Genomic DNA, 15,366 nt, shown 5'->3' on the forward strand with positions numbered 1-15,366 from the left:
GTGATATCCTTAGGTTAGTTAGGTTTAAGTAGTTCTAAGTTTTAGGGGACTGATGACCTCAGATGTTAAGTCCCATAGTCCTTAGAGCCATTTGAACCATTTGAACCTGATGGCACCTATATGATTCTACATAAAATAAGGAAAAAAAACTGCTCCCTTACTAGTTGCAGCGTGTGGCAGATCGACAGAAGAACGTTGTGTTCCAAGTGACCAGGAGAAGTCACAGGTCATTCCCATTTCCTAGAAGGGTCGTCGAACAGATACACGCTAACTACAGGCCTATAAGGCCGACGACAATCTTCTGCAGAAATATTGAACACATTTTACGCTCACTTATTACATTTCTAGAGACCGAAAATAGCCTCTTAGGAGTTAACTTGGATTCCGTGAACAATTGACGTGTGAAACCATGCTCCCTCTGGTCGTCCATGAACCCCAGAAGGCATCAGATACTTGCGTCCACGTTGACGCCGTGTTTCTTGACTTCTGAAAGCTGCTCTATACAGTTCTGCATTTTCGTCTATTGAACAAAATGCGAGAACATGAATATCAGCCTAGCTTTGTGTCCCTAGAAAACAAATTCCGCATTTCCTTCCTAACGGAGATAAATCTTCAGAACTAAAAGTAATTTCTGGTGTCCTCAGTTGATTGTTACAGGTAAGATCTAGTGGATGGCGCCGAACGATCCATGAGGCACTTTTTGGATGATGCTGTTGTTCAAAAGGAAATCGAAAAGCTCTAAAATTGCAATGAAATGAAGGAAAATCTGCAAGGGATTGACACCTGGTGCAGCGATTGGCGGTTGACCATCAAGACACACAAATGTAACGTACCGCGTATAAATGGGCGGAAAATAGCTTCGACTGTCGAATTGCAGTACGCATTGATAAATGCTGGTGGCAGGCTCCGAGCACATAATAAATTACGTGATCCCAATTTCCACAGTTCATGCAGGTGCTGGAGGTATTCTCATATGTGGGATCCAAAGGGAGTACGAATATTTCGTCCATTCGGATCTCCGGGAGAGGACTGTCAAGCGGTAGGTGACCATGAGAAAAAGACGGAATAACCAACGAAGGATAACGTTCTCTAAGGACGTGGAATGGCAGAAGTTTGAACGTGGTAAGGAAGCTAGAAAGATTGAAAAGGGAAATGCTAAAGCTCAATCTAGATGTAGTGGAGGCCAGCGAAATGAAATGGAAAGAAGACAAGGATTTCTGGTCAGATGAGTATAGGGTAATATCAACAGCAGCAGAAAGTAGTATAACGGGAGAAGGATTCGTTATAAATGGAAAGTTAGGGCAGAGAGTGAGTTACTGTGAACAGTTCAGTGATAAGGTCGTTACCAGAGCTGACAGCAAGTCAACAACGATAACCATAGTTCAGGTATACATGCCGAAGCCGCAAGCCGAGATGAAGAGACAGAGAAAATATCTGAGGATACTGAACGGGTAATTAAACACGTAAAGGGAGATGAACATCTAATAGTCATGGGGGATTGGAATGTGGCTGTAGGGGAAGGAGTAGAAGAAAGGATTACCGAAGAACATGGGCTTAATAGTGGGAATGAGAGACGTGGAAGACTAATCGAGTTCTGCAATAAATTTCGGTTCGTAATAGCGAATACTCTGTTCAAGAATCTTAAGAGGAGAGGTATTTCTGGAAAAGGCTGAGAGATACGGCAAGATTTCAGTTAGATTACATCATGGTCAGCCAGAGATTCCGAAACCAGATACTGGGTTGTAAGGAGTATTTAGGAGCAGATACGGATCGCAATTTAGTAGTGATGAAGAGTAGGCTGAAGTTTAAGAGATCGGTCAGGAAGAAGCAATATTCAAAGAAATGGAATACGTAAATACTAAAGAGTGAAGAGATACGCTTGAGGATCTCTGAGGCTATAGGTAATGCGACATTAGGCAGTTCAGTTGAAGAGGAATGGACACGTCTAAAAAGGGCAGTCACAGAAGTTGGAAAGAAAAACCTTGGTACAAGGAAGATAACTGCGAAGAAACCATGGATAACAGAAGAAATACACTATGTGATCAAAAGTATCCGGACACCCCCAAGATGCAAGAAAGATATACCGAAGGTTAAATAATGAACTGCGAAGAGAAACAGAGCAGGCTAGGAAAAAAAGGCTAAAAGAGGAATGTGATGCAATTGAAGAACTGGACAGGAAGGGAAGATACGACTTACTGTTCAACAGAGTAAAGACTATGACATGGGAACAAAACAGAGCAGGAAGTGCTACTATGTAAAGATGAAGAGGTAGTGTACAAAGATGGTGACGATGTCCTCCAGATATGGCAGAAATATCTAAAAGAGCTTTATGACATAAATCGCAAACCAGAAACTCTGTAACTTAAATCACACAACAGTGTAAGTGATGACGAGAAAGGCCCAACCATCATAATGGAAGAAGTAAAGTCTGCCATAGCTGCAATGAAAAATGGCAAAGCAGTAGGTACAGATACAATACTGGGAGAAATATTAAAATGCTTGAACCAAGATGGAATAAGAGAAATATTGAGGTTATGTAATAAAATATATGACAGTGGTGAATGGCCTGAGGATTTTCTGACAACAGTAATGATTCCATTACCGAAAAAACAAGGTACCAAGAAGTGCAGTGAGTACAGGACAATCAGCCTCATTTCACATGCAGTCAAAGTGATGTTAAGAATACTTAATAAAAGACTTGAAAAAGTGATGGAGGAGAATCTTGGTGAGGAGCAGTTTGGCTTTAGACAGAATACGGGCACCAGAGATGCAATAGGGCTCCAACGAATGTTGGGAGAAAGGTTTATTGAAAAAGGAAGAGACCTATATACGTGCTTCATCGATCTAAAAAAGGCATTTGACAATGTGATTTGGGACAAGCTGGTGACTATAATGAGGGGAAAAGAGAGTGGACAGGAAAATCAGAAGACTTGTAAACTCATTATATCTTAATCAAAAAGCCTCAGTTAAAGTGAGAGGAGAAAGTACAAACTGGATCGGACTAGGAAAAGGAGTAAGACAAGGATGCTGTCTATCACCTACTCTTTTCAACCTCTACTTGGAAAATATTTGAGGTGTGCTGATGACATAGTCCTTCTAGCCACAGGGGAAAAAGAATTACAGGATTTGGTGGACACCATTGAAGCTAACGGAAAAAATTATGGAATGAAAATTAATACAAAGAAAACAAAAGTCACTAGGAGAAAATAAAGAAATAAAAATTATGCTGAATGGAGAAATATTAGAACAGGTAAAAACTTTTAATTATCTTGGAATCAGGATAGACACCGACTGGAAGTGCACCACAGAAATTAAAACAAGGATAACAATGGCAAAAGAGGCATTTTATAAGAAAAATTTTCTGCAGCGGTCTGAACAGAGAACTCAGGAAGAGACTCATAAAATGTCTTGTATGGAATGTTCTTCTATGTGGCGCTGAAACATGGACTTTGAGCAAGAAAGACAGAGAAAGGCTGGAGGCTTTTGAGATATGGACATGGTGGAGAATGGAAAGAATAAGTTGGATGGACAGAGTAAAAAATGAAGAGGTACTGAGAAGAGTGGGAGAGAGAAGAAAGTTACTAGATTTAATAAAAAGATGAAAAAGAAATTGGTTTGGGCATATATTAAGAAAGAATGGCGGACTGATAAAAACAGTTTTAGAAGATTATGTAGAAGGGAAATGGAAACGAGGAAGGAAGAGATGTCAGATACTGGATGACGTGATGGACGGTACAACATGTTGTTGTTGTTGTGGTCTTCAGTCCTGAGACTGGTTTGATGCAGCTCTCCATGCTACTCTATCCTGTGCAAGCTTCTTCATCTCCCAGTACCTACTGCAACCTACATCCTTCTGAATCTGCTTAGTGTATTCATCTCTTGGTCTCCCTCTACGATTTTTACCCTCCATGCTGCCCTCCAGTGCTAAATTGGTGATCCCTTGATGCCTCAGAACATGTCCTACCAATTGATCCCTTCTTCTAATACAATATACAGCAGTCTTAAGAAACAAGCAATGGATCGCAGAAAATGGAGAGGCAAAGGACTTGCTAATATAGCAGAAAACTGATGATGATGACCCCTAAAAACATACGTTTTTCATATTAGGTGCATTGTGCTGACACTTACTGCAAGGTACTCCACATCAGCGAACTCAGTACTCATTAGACATCGCGAAAGTACAGAATGGGGTGCTCTGCAGAACTCACGTACTTCGAACGCGATCAGGTGATTGGGTGTCACTTGTGTCATACGTCTGTACGCGAGATTTCTACACTCCTAAATATCCCTAGGTCCGCTGTTTCCGATGTGAAAGTGAAGTGGAAACGTGAAGGGACACGTACAGCACAAAAGTGTACAGGCTGACCTCGTCTGGTGACTGACAGAGACCGCCGACAGCTGAAGAGGGTAGTAACGTGTAATAGGCAGCCATCTATCCAGACCAGCACACAGGAACTCCAAACTGCATCAGGATCCATTGCAAGTACCATGACAGTTCGGCGGGAGGTGAGAAAACTTGGATTTCATGGTCGAGTGGCTGCTCGTAAGCCACACATCACGCCAGTAAATGCCAAACGACGCCTTGCTTTCTGTAAGGAGCGTAAACATTGGGCGCTTGAACGTTGTGTGGAGTGACGAATGACGGCACACAATGTGGCGATTCGATGGCAGAATGTGAGTATGGCGATTGCCCGGTGAACGTCATCTGTTAGCGTGCGTAGTGCCAGCAATAAAATTCGGAGGCGGTGGTGTTATGGTGTGGTCGTTTTTTCATGGAGGGGGCTTGCACCCTTTGTTGTTTTGCGTGGCACTATCACAGCACAGGAATACATTGATGTTTTAAGCAACTTCTTGCTTCCCACTGTTTAGCAATTCGAGGATGGCGATTGCATCTTTCAACACGGTCAAGCACCTGTTCACAATGCACGGACTGTGGCGGAGTGGTTACACGACAATAACATCCCTGTAATGGATTGGCCTGGACAGACTCCTGGCCTGAATCCTATAGAACACCTTTGGGAATTTTTGGAACGCCGACTTCATGGCAGGCCTCATCGACCGACATCGATACCTCTCCTCAGTGCAGCACCCCGTGAAGAATGGGCTGCCATTCCCCAAGAAACCTTCCAGCACCTGATTGAACGTATGCCTGCGAGAGTGGAGGCTGTCATCAAGGCTAAAGGTGGGCCAACACCATACTAAATTCCAACGTTACCAATGGAGGGCGCCACGAACTTGTAAGTCATTTTCAGCCAGGTGTGCGGATACTTTTTATCGCATAGTGTACTTCAGCTGATCGATGAAATAAGGAAGTACAAAAATGTTCAGGGAAATTCAGGAATACAGAAACACAAGTCACTTAGGAATGAAATAAACAGAAAGTGCAGGGAAGCTAAGGCGAAATGGCTGCATGAAGAATGTGCTGAAATCGGAAAAAATTGACTGTCGGAAGGACTGACTCAGTATACAGAAAAGTCATAACAGCCTTCGGTATAGTTAAAAGCAAGGCTGATAATCTTAAGAGTGCAGTTAAACACAGAGGGGAGCACAGTTAGATGGAAAGAGTACAGTGAAGGCCTCTATGAGGGGAAAGACTTGTGTGATCACGTTGTAGAAGAAGAAACAGGAGTCGATATAGAAGAGGTAGAGGATTAGTAGTAGAACCAGAATTACACTCCTGGAAATTGAAATAAGAACACCGTGAATTCATTGTCCCAGGAAGGGGAAACTTTATTGACACATTCCTGGGGTCAGATACATCACATGATCACACTGACAGACCCACAGGCACATAGACACAGGCAACAGAGCGTGCACAATGTCGGCACTAGTACAGTGTATATCCACCTTTCGCAGCAATGCAGGCTGCTATTCTCCCATGGAGACGATCGTAGAGGTGCTGGATGTAGTCCTGTGGAACGGCTTGCCATGCCATTTCCACCTGGTGCCTCAGTTGGACCAGCGTTCGTGCTGGACGTGCAGACCGCGTGAGACGACGCTTCATCCAGTCCCAAACATGCTCAATGGGGGACAGATCCGGAGATCTTGCTGGCCAGGGTAGTTGACTTACACCTTCTAGAGCACGTTGGGTGGCACGGTATACATGCGGACGTGCATTGTCCTGTTGGAACAGCAAGTTCCCTTGCCGGTCTAGGAATGGTAGAACGATGGGTTCGATGACGGTCTGGATGTACCGTGCACTATTCAGTGTCCCCTCGACGATCACCAGTGGTGTACGGCCAGTGTAGGAGATCGCTCCCCACACCATGATGCCGGGTGTTGGCCCTGTGTGCCTCGGTCGTATGCAGTCCTGATTGTGGCGCTCACCTGCACGGCGCCAAACACGCATACGACCATCATTGGCACCAAGGCAGAAGCGACTCTCATCGCTGAAGACGACACGTCTCCATTCGTCCCTCCATTCACGCCTGTCGCGACACCACTGGAGGCGGGCTGCACGATGTTGGGGCGTGAGCGGAAGACGGCCTAACGGTGTGCGGGACCGTAGCCTAGATCCATGGAGACGGTTGCGAATGGTCCTCGCCGATACCCCAGGAGCAACAGTGTCCCTAATTTGCTGGGAAGTGGCGGTGCGGTCCCCTACGGCACTGCGTAGGATCCTACGGTCTTGGCGTGCATCCGTGCGTCGCTGCGGTCCGGTCCCAGGTCGAAGGGCACGTGCACCTTCCGCCGACCACTGGCGACAACATCGATGTACTGTGGAGACCTCACGCCCCACGTGTTGAGCAATTCGGCGGTACGTCCACCCGGCCTCCCGCATGCCCACTATACGCCCTCGCTCAAAGTCCGTCAACTGCACATACGGTTCACGTCCACGCTGTCGCGGCATGCTACCAGTGTTAAAGACTGCGATGGAGCTCCGTATGCCACGGCAAACTGGCTGACACTGACGGCGGCGGTGCACAAATGCTGCGCAGCTAGCGCCATTCGACGGCCAACACCGCGGTTCCTGGTGTGTCCGCTGTGCCGTGCGTGTGATCATTGCTTGTACAGCCCTCTCGCAGTGTCCGGAGCAAGTATGATGGGTCTGACTCACCGGTGTCAATGTGTTCTTTTTTCCATTTCCAGGAGTGTATAAAGAGCTTTGGAACACTCAAAATCGAATAAGACAGAAAGGATAAATAACATTCCATTAGAATTTCTAAAATCAGCGGGGGATGTGGCAAGAGTACGACTATTTACTTTAGTGTGTTGAATGTATCAGCCTAGCGATACGTCATCAGACATACGGAAAACATCATCTACACAATTCCCAAGATTGCAAGAGCCGACAAGTGCAAGAGCTATCGCACAGTCTGTATCCAAGCTGCTGACAAGAATAATATACATAAGAATGGAAAAGAAAAGTGAGACTATGTTAGATGACGATCGGTTTGGCTTTAGGATAGGTAAGGGCACCAGAGAGGCAGTTCTGTCGTTGCGGTTCATAATGGAAGCAAGGCTGAAGAAAAATCTTCCACTCGCGAATAGAACGAGGGAGAAACGACTATCTATATGACTCCGTATGAGCCCTAATTTCTCGGACTTTACTTCGTGGGCGTTACGCGGAATGAATGTTGGCGGCAGTACAATCGTTCTGCAGTCAGCTTCAAATGCCGGTTCTCTAAATTTCCTCAATAGTGTTCCTCGAAAGGAACTTCGCCTTCCTTTCAGGTATTCCCATTTGAGGTCCCAAAGCATCTTCGTAACACTTAAAGGTGTTGTTCGAATCTACCGGTAACAAATATAGTAGCCCGCCTCTGAATCGTTTCGATATCTTCCTTTCATCCGACCTGGCACGGATCTCAAACACCCGAGCAGTACTCGAGAGCAGATCGCACTAGCGCCCTCTATGTGGTCTCCTTTACAGATGAACCAAGCTTTTTCAAAATTCTGCCAATAAAGCGAAGTCGACCATTCGCCTTCCCTACCACAATCCTCACATGCTCGTTCGATTTCATATCGCTTCCAACGTCACGCCCAGATATTTAAACGACGTGAGTGTGTCAAGACACTACTAATTCTGTATCCAAACATTACGGGTTTGTTTCTCCTGTTCATCCACATTAACTTATATTTTTCTACATTTAGAACTAGCTGCCATTCATCACACCATCTACAAATTTTGTTTAGATCATCTTGTATCCTCCTACGGTCACTCAACTTAGATACCTTACCGGTACACCACAGCGTCAGCAAACAACCGCAGATTGCTGCCCACCCTGTCCGTCAGACCATTTATGTATATAAAGAATAATAGCGGTCCTGTCACACTTCGCCGGAAGTATGCCTGACGATATTTTTATCTTTATGAACATTCGCCGTCGACGACAACGTAATGGGTTCTGTTACTTAACATGTCTTCGAGCCACTTACATATCTGGGAACCTATTCCATACGCTCGCGCTTTCGTTGACAGTCTGCAATGGGGCACCGTGTCAAATGCTTTCCACAAATCTAGAAATACGGAATCTGTCTGTTGCACTTCATCCATAATTCGCAATATGTCATGTGAGAAAAGGGCAAGCTGAGTCTCGCACGAGCGTTGCTCTCTAAAATCACTCTGATTCGTGGCCATAAGCTTCGTGATGTCAAGAAAATTTATTGTATTCGAATTGAGGATATGTTCAAGGATTCTGCAACAAATCGATGTTGGGGATATCGGTCTGTAATTCTGCTGGTCCGTTCGTTTGCACTTCGTATACACAGAAGTCACCTACACTTTTTTCCAATCGCAAGGGACTTTGCGGTGGGCTAGAGATCCACGATAAAAGCAAGCTAGATACGAGGCGTTCGTCCGATGACTGAAAGGAGCAACCGTGTCACAATCTTCGGTAATGAAACAATCTCGGAAGAACGAATTAAGTATATCGACATTCCCTGTCATCGTTCATTTCGGTGCCAGAGTAGTCACTGTGTGACTGTATAGATGGTTTTCTTCTACTTACTGTCCAACGAAGTGCATCCTTTTTTTTCCGGCTACAGGACCCAGCAGGTGACCCGTACTCTCAATTTCACAATCCACTACCCCACCACCCAAACTATTTCGGAATAATTTCAGGAACACTCGGAGATCATGGGGTGCCTGTGTGGCCATCAACTAGTGAGCATACATGGGACACCATCGAGCGAAATGTCCAAGCCTTGGACCACGTTTGCTGCCTAAGGTGTGTCGGCGCTTGAACCATTATAGAGCAGGATTAGAGGGCTCATCAAACATAGGATTTCTCGTGGGATCCACGACTCCACACTTCGCCATTATTATCAGGAGAAATTGGCTCAAGATAGTATTACAAAGGAATCTGTCTGAAAAGAACATTCAAACCCTTTACCAAATTTTGCAATCAGGGAAGAAACACATACAAGGGTTGTCCCGAAAGTAAGTTCCAATCGGTCGCGAAATGGACACCAGAGTGAAAACCCAATGAAGCTTTGCACAGATGTGATAGGTAGTGTCTTCAGTGTGACCGTCGATGGCATCAATACGCTCTTTGAGTTGTGAGCGCACTGTGAGGGAGTAAAGCTGCCTAGAACAACGATGTCTCCCGCCAAGTAGGAGGGCCCGCTGAGAGGCTTCGCCTTAATGAATGCAGCCCACCTAACACAACTGCCACGCACTTCCTTCTTCATGGCAATTCTCAGCCGCACTCTGCAGGGGCAGTGAAGACGCTCCTGCAGCCTTTTAGATGGGAAGTGTTCGATCACCCACAACAAAGCCCCAATTGGCTCGTCCTGAGTATCATCTCTGTTCACATGAAACGCTGGATACGAAGACAACACTTGGGCGCAGGCTACTTGGTATAGACCAGCGCAGAGAATTATCAGAAAGCACAGGCAGCTGCCTTCTATGGCGGTGGTTTTGGAAATTTGGTATGACGCTCCAACAAATGTCTAAGTTGGAGCGGAGACTATGCAGAGAATTATCTGGAAAGTGTAGCTAACTCTTGTAGATAAAATTTTTCTGATTTTCACTGTGGTTTCCATTTAGCGACCGATCGGAACTTACTTTCTGGGCAACCCTCGTATTTGATATTGGCGGTTTTTAAATCAACACATTTTTAGAACAATCCTAAACCTTTCTCTGAATTTTTAACCTCTTAACATAGAGTATGCAAGATTCTTTGTTATGACACAATTCATACGCAATCATTTTGGAAGGAGTGGACGCAATCTCATTATCTGCAGCCGGAAAATCAACGCCTGTCATTTCGGTAGATTTGTGAGGAAAATGTGAAGGAGGCTGACCCTGGCACTGATGAGCTCACAACAAGACATGTGTGGAGTTTAACAACTTGTAAATAGTTAATAATGGGCCACTGGCTTAAATAAAGGAAAGTAATGTGGCATTGTTAGTGTGAAGACGCCAAAACGTCATTCGGCTGCCTAAATAAAGTTCTCTTCTCCGCTATAATGACCCTTTTGCACTGTTGTATGAGAGTTGTGTCTTCAGTGTTTCTGTCGAGTATGGGTGACTGTAATAGATGTGTCTAAATAGTGGTGTCATGTCGGCGTTGCATGATGTCGCTGAAAACAATGGTGAACCGAAATATACACCTGGAGCTGTTCTGTACGCAAATTATTAATAACAGTTACGAATAACTGATGTCTACTATGAAAAAAGTAACAGAAAGAAGTAATAGGAAATTTTAATGACGCATACATGTGGCAGTTGGTGAAGAGGATTTGCACAAATATGAATAACGACTAAACAAAACGTAATGAAATTAAAGAATCTCATGCGACACAAACAGTGACTTAAACGAGGTTTTAATTCAGCCAATATATCTCTAAACCGATGGACATGGTCAGCAGTAACTACTTTGATTTTTGAATCAGTAAATGTTGAGTCCTATCAGAGTAATCTTCTGGGGCACGACATGTTTCGCATCGATTCCTAATGACGAGAGGAGACGTACCTGCAGGCATCGTAGAATCGTTCCATTTTTCTGTCTGAATACCTGACGTTACCCGTTTACATGTTCATTCCATTCGGCAGGCGAAGGAAACAAATGCCTTCCTTTTATAAGCTCTACAGAGTTATACCGGTTTCCAAAGAATTCCAGAAGCTTATGCAAAGTTCTGCTACAAGGTGGCGACTATTTTCATCAACAAAACGAATTTTAATTTGAAACGAAACGTTCCATTCCGATCATTTTTATTGAAAGTTATTGCACTGAGTCAAGTCATCTTTACGGAAAGCGAGCGTCTCACTTAAAATTCACACACTACCGCTGCCAGTGTGTATCGCGAATAAAATAACTTTGACAGATTGCAGTGACAGGGGTAGAGGGGGGGGGGGGGCGGTGGCAGCGTTGCTGACGTGTAGCCAACCATGCTAGACAGGGCCCTGCGTGTGCCATGAACCTACAAGACAGGCAACACAGGGGGCACGTGACGCTCGAGACAGAACTGTGATCGGCTGGTGGCTGGCCCCTGTCACTGAACTCTCTGAAATGCTGTCACAAAGTTATTTTAATAGAAGAATAGCGACAGGCAGCAGTGGCAGGGGTAACAGCTACCCACGCGGGAATGGGTGTTGAGAGTACCAAGTGCCGATCGCAATGTACGCAGCAGCTTCAGCCTCATTAACGGCATGAATATAAATATATTTATAAACTTTCCCAATGTATAAACTCTAAACTCTGTGAAAGTCTGTCACAGTCATATAGAAATTGATAATAAGCGCAATTTAGTAATGAAAGTGGGCATCATATTGTGGAACCGGTCACCCACGGGAGATTACGAAACAAACAAAGTTCAGTTCAAATTTATAATGATATCGATCTTACTTATTAATGCAGTGGAACAGTGGCCTCCATAAGTATCGGAGGTAGGACATAATGTACTCGAGTTGGGGCTTCCACAGTTGCAAACACATTCGACAGGTCGCCACTCGTACAGTGGCAAACCCAGTGCCCGTGCGAGACTTGGGCGCTATCTCAAAAGATTAACATTATGATAAAAGGAATCATTCATAAGAAAAGAATCACCTTCGCCGTTATTGTCGGACTCCCCTGAAAATACTTCCCTTTCTTTGCACGTTAAATGCTGTCAATGTCACTGGAATTGTCCTCGGAACCATTAACTCATTCATTCACACAGTCATACGCATCTTGATGCTCACTACAAACATCTCACCTCAGAAAGTATTTCAGATTCGTTCATTTCCTTCCTTAAAAGCAGGACGAACCTCAAAACGAAATTGGAAATATCGAAATACAATCGAAATGCTAAATAAACAAAAAGTTCATGAAGGCAATCAAGTTTTATACAGTGAGTAATGGTGTGAACTCTTAAATAGACGAAGTAGTTAAAATATATCATAGCTGATGGCATCTAAAGAGAGAGTGTAGAGAAGACGAGTTATCTCGACACTTGCCAGTAACGGATGGTACCAGAAACACGAGTAACCTCAGGATACGTCTGCATTATGTAAACTGAAATATTCAAATTTAGATACAATGGAGTTACAGACATTGGCTGCGAACAGGCGCTGGTTGAAATCAATGGAGAAATTTGACAATTTGTGTCAGACAGGGATTCGAACCCGGATCTCCTGCTTACTAGGCAGATGCTTTGGCCACGAAGTCATCCAGACACAGTAGTCATTGCCACTGCGCGGAGTTCCCCTCGCACGCCTTCCTCCAGACCTCAAATTCTCAACTTATCCACGCACTACTAATGTAGTGTCCCACGCCCATGATTCAAATGAACAGACACGACACAACACACACAAAGGCGAGACGGCCAATGCTCTTTTCAGTGCAGATGCACACTAGACTCGAATTCACAGAAATCGGTAAAATGCCGCGAATAATGAGGATAATGGGAATGGGCACTCTGTTAGTGGTGTGTGGATAAGTTGAGAATTTGCGTCTGGCGGGTGGCGTGCTAGGGTAGTCAATGTAGTGGCGATGACCGCTGTGTCCAGGTGGCTCAGTGGCCAAAGCATCAGCCTAGTTAATAGGAGTCCCGGATTCGAGTCCCAATCCAGCGCAAATTTTAACTTTCCCCATTGATTTAAATTTCGCAGCCAATGTCCGTGATTATTTTGTGTCTTAATTCACAATGGTATATGTCTTCTGGACATGGCCGAAAGAACAGACACAACGTATATAAGGCCAGCGATCTCTTCAATGCAGACGTAGAACAGGCCCGAACTCTTACGGGAATCGGTAAAATGCCGCGAGTAATGATAATGGGTAACGGGCACTACATTAGCAGTGTGTGGATAAGTTGAGGATTTGGATCTGACGGGAAGCGTTCTAGTTGCAATTACAGCGTGCAGTTGCAATTACCATTGTGTCCATATGCCTCAGTGGTAACCGGTACGGTAGCTCAGCGTGTTCGGTCAGAGGATTGTCTGCCCTCTGTAATAAGAAAGAACTGAGTGAACGGATCAACGATGAACTTGAACGGGCGTCATAGGACGTACGCCTCGAACAAATGTAACGAACAAAAGAAAAGTGGCCAAAGCATCTGCATAGCGAGCAGGAGACCTGGTTCGAATGCCGGTCGGGCACAAATTTTGAACTTTTGCCATTGATTTCAATCAATGCCCGTTTGCAGCCAATGTCTGTAATTCCTTCTTGTCTTAATTCATAATGGCTGCTGGATCAATATGATGTCTGTTCTTTCTGACATGTCCAAAAGAGCAGACACCACATATATATGTCAAAATTTAGACCGATCTGTCTTAAATAAATGTGCCAGTAAAGCAAGGCGATGAATTTTGCCTGACATTTTAGTGAATGTAATAATGTCGATTCCGTGTATCTTGCGATTGAGCACGAATACTGGACTGCCTTTGTGGTGTAACCGCCAGACACCACACTTGCTAGGTGGTAGCGTTTAAATCGGCCGCGGTCCATTAGTATACGTCGGACCCGCGTGTCGCCACTGTCAGTGATTGCAGACCGAGCGCCACCACACGGCAGGTCTAGAGAGACTTCCGAGCACTCGCCCCAGTTGTACAGCCGACTTTGCTAGCGATGGTACACTGACAAATACGCTCTCATTTGCCGAGACGATAGTTAGCTTAGCCTTCAGCTACGTCATTTGCTACGACCTAGCAAGGCGCCATTACCAATTTACACTCCTGGAAATTGAAATAAGAACACCGTGAATTCATTGTCCCAGGAAGGGGAAACTTTATTGACACATTCCTGGGGTCAGATACATCACATGATCACACTGACAGAACCACAGGCACATAGACACAGGCAACAGAGCATGCACAATGTCGGCACTAGTACAGTGTATATCCACCTTTCGCAGCAATGCAGGCTGCTATTCTCCCATGGAGACGATCGTAGAGATACTGGATGTAGTCCTGTGGAACGGCTTGCCATGCCATTTCCACCTAGCGCCTCAGTTGGACCAGCGTTCGTGCTAGACGTGCAGACCGCGTGAGACGACGCTTCATCCAGTCCCAAACATGCTCAATGGGGGACAGATCCGGAGATCTTGCTGGCCAGGGTAGTTGACTTACACCTTCTAGAGCACGTTGGGTGGCACGGGATACATGCGGACGTGCATTGTCCTGTTGGAACAGCAAGTTCCCTTGCCGGTCTAGGAATGGTAGAACGATGGGTTCGATGACGGTCTGGATGTACCGTGCACTATTCAGTGTCCCCTCGACGATCACCAGTGGTGTACGGCCAGTGTAGGAGATCGCTCCCCACACCATGATGCCGGGTGTTGGCCCTGTGTGCCTCGGTCGTATGCAGTCCTGATTGTAGCGCTCACCTGCACGGCGCCAAACACGCATACGACCATCATTGGCACCAAGGCAGAAGCGACTCTCATCACTGAAGACGACACGTCTCCATTCGTCCCTCCATTCACGCCTGTCGCGACACCACTGGAGGCGGGCTGCACGATGTTGGGGCGTGAGCGGAAGACGGCCTAACGGTGTGCGGGACCGTAGCCCACCTTCATGGAGACGGTTGCGAATGGTCCTCGCCGATACCCCAGGAGCAACAGTGTCCCTAATTTGCTGGGAAGTGGCGGTGCGGTCCCCTACGGCACTGCGTAGGATCCTACGGTCTTGGCGTGCATCCGTGCGTCGCTGCGGTCCGGCCCCAGGTCGACGGGCACGTGCACCTTCCGCCGACCACTGGCGACAACATCGATGTACTGCGGAGACCTCACGCCCCACGTGTTGAGCAATTCGGCGGTACGTCCACCCGGCCTCCCGCATGCCCACTATACGCCCTCGCTCAAAGTCCGTCAACTGCACATACGGTTCACGTCCACGCCGTCGCGGCATGCTACCAGTGTTAAAGACTGCGATGGAGCTCCGTATGCCACGGCAAACTGGCTGACACTGACGGCGGCGGTGCACAAATGCTGCGCAGCTAGCGC

The sequence above is a fragment of the Schistocerca serialis genome, chromosome 8 (assembly GCF_023864345.2).
Source record: "Schistocerca serialis cubense isolate TAMUIC-IGC-003099 chromosome 8, iqSchSeri2.2, whole genome shotgun sequence".
Lineage (NCBI taxonomy): Eukaryota > Metazoa > Arthropoda > Insecta > Orthoptera > Acrididae > Schistocerca > Schistocerca serialis.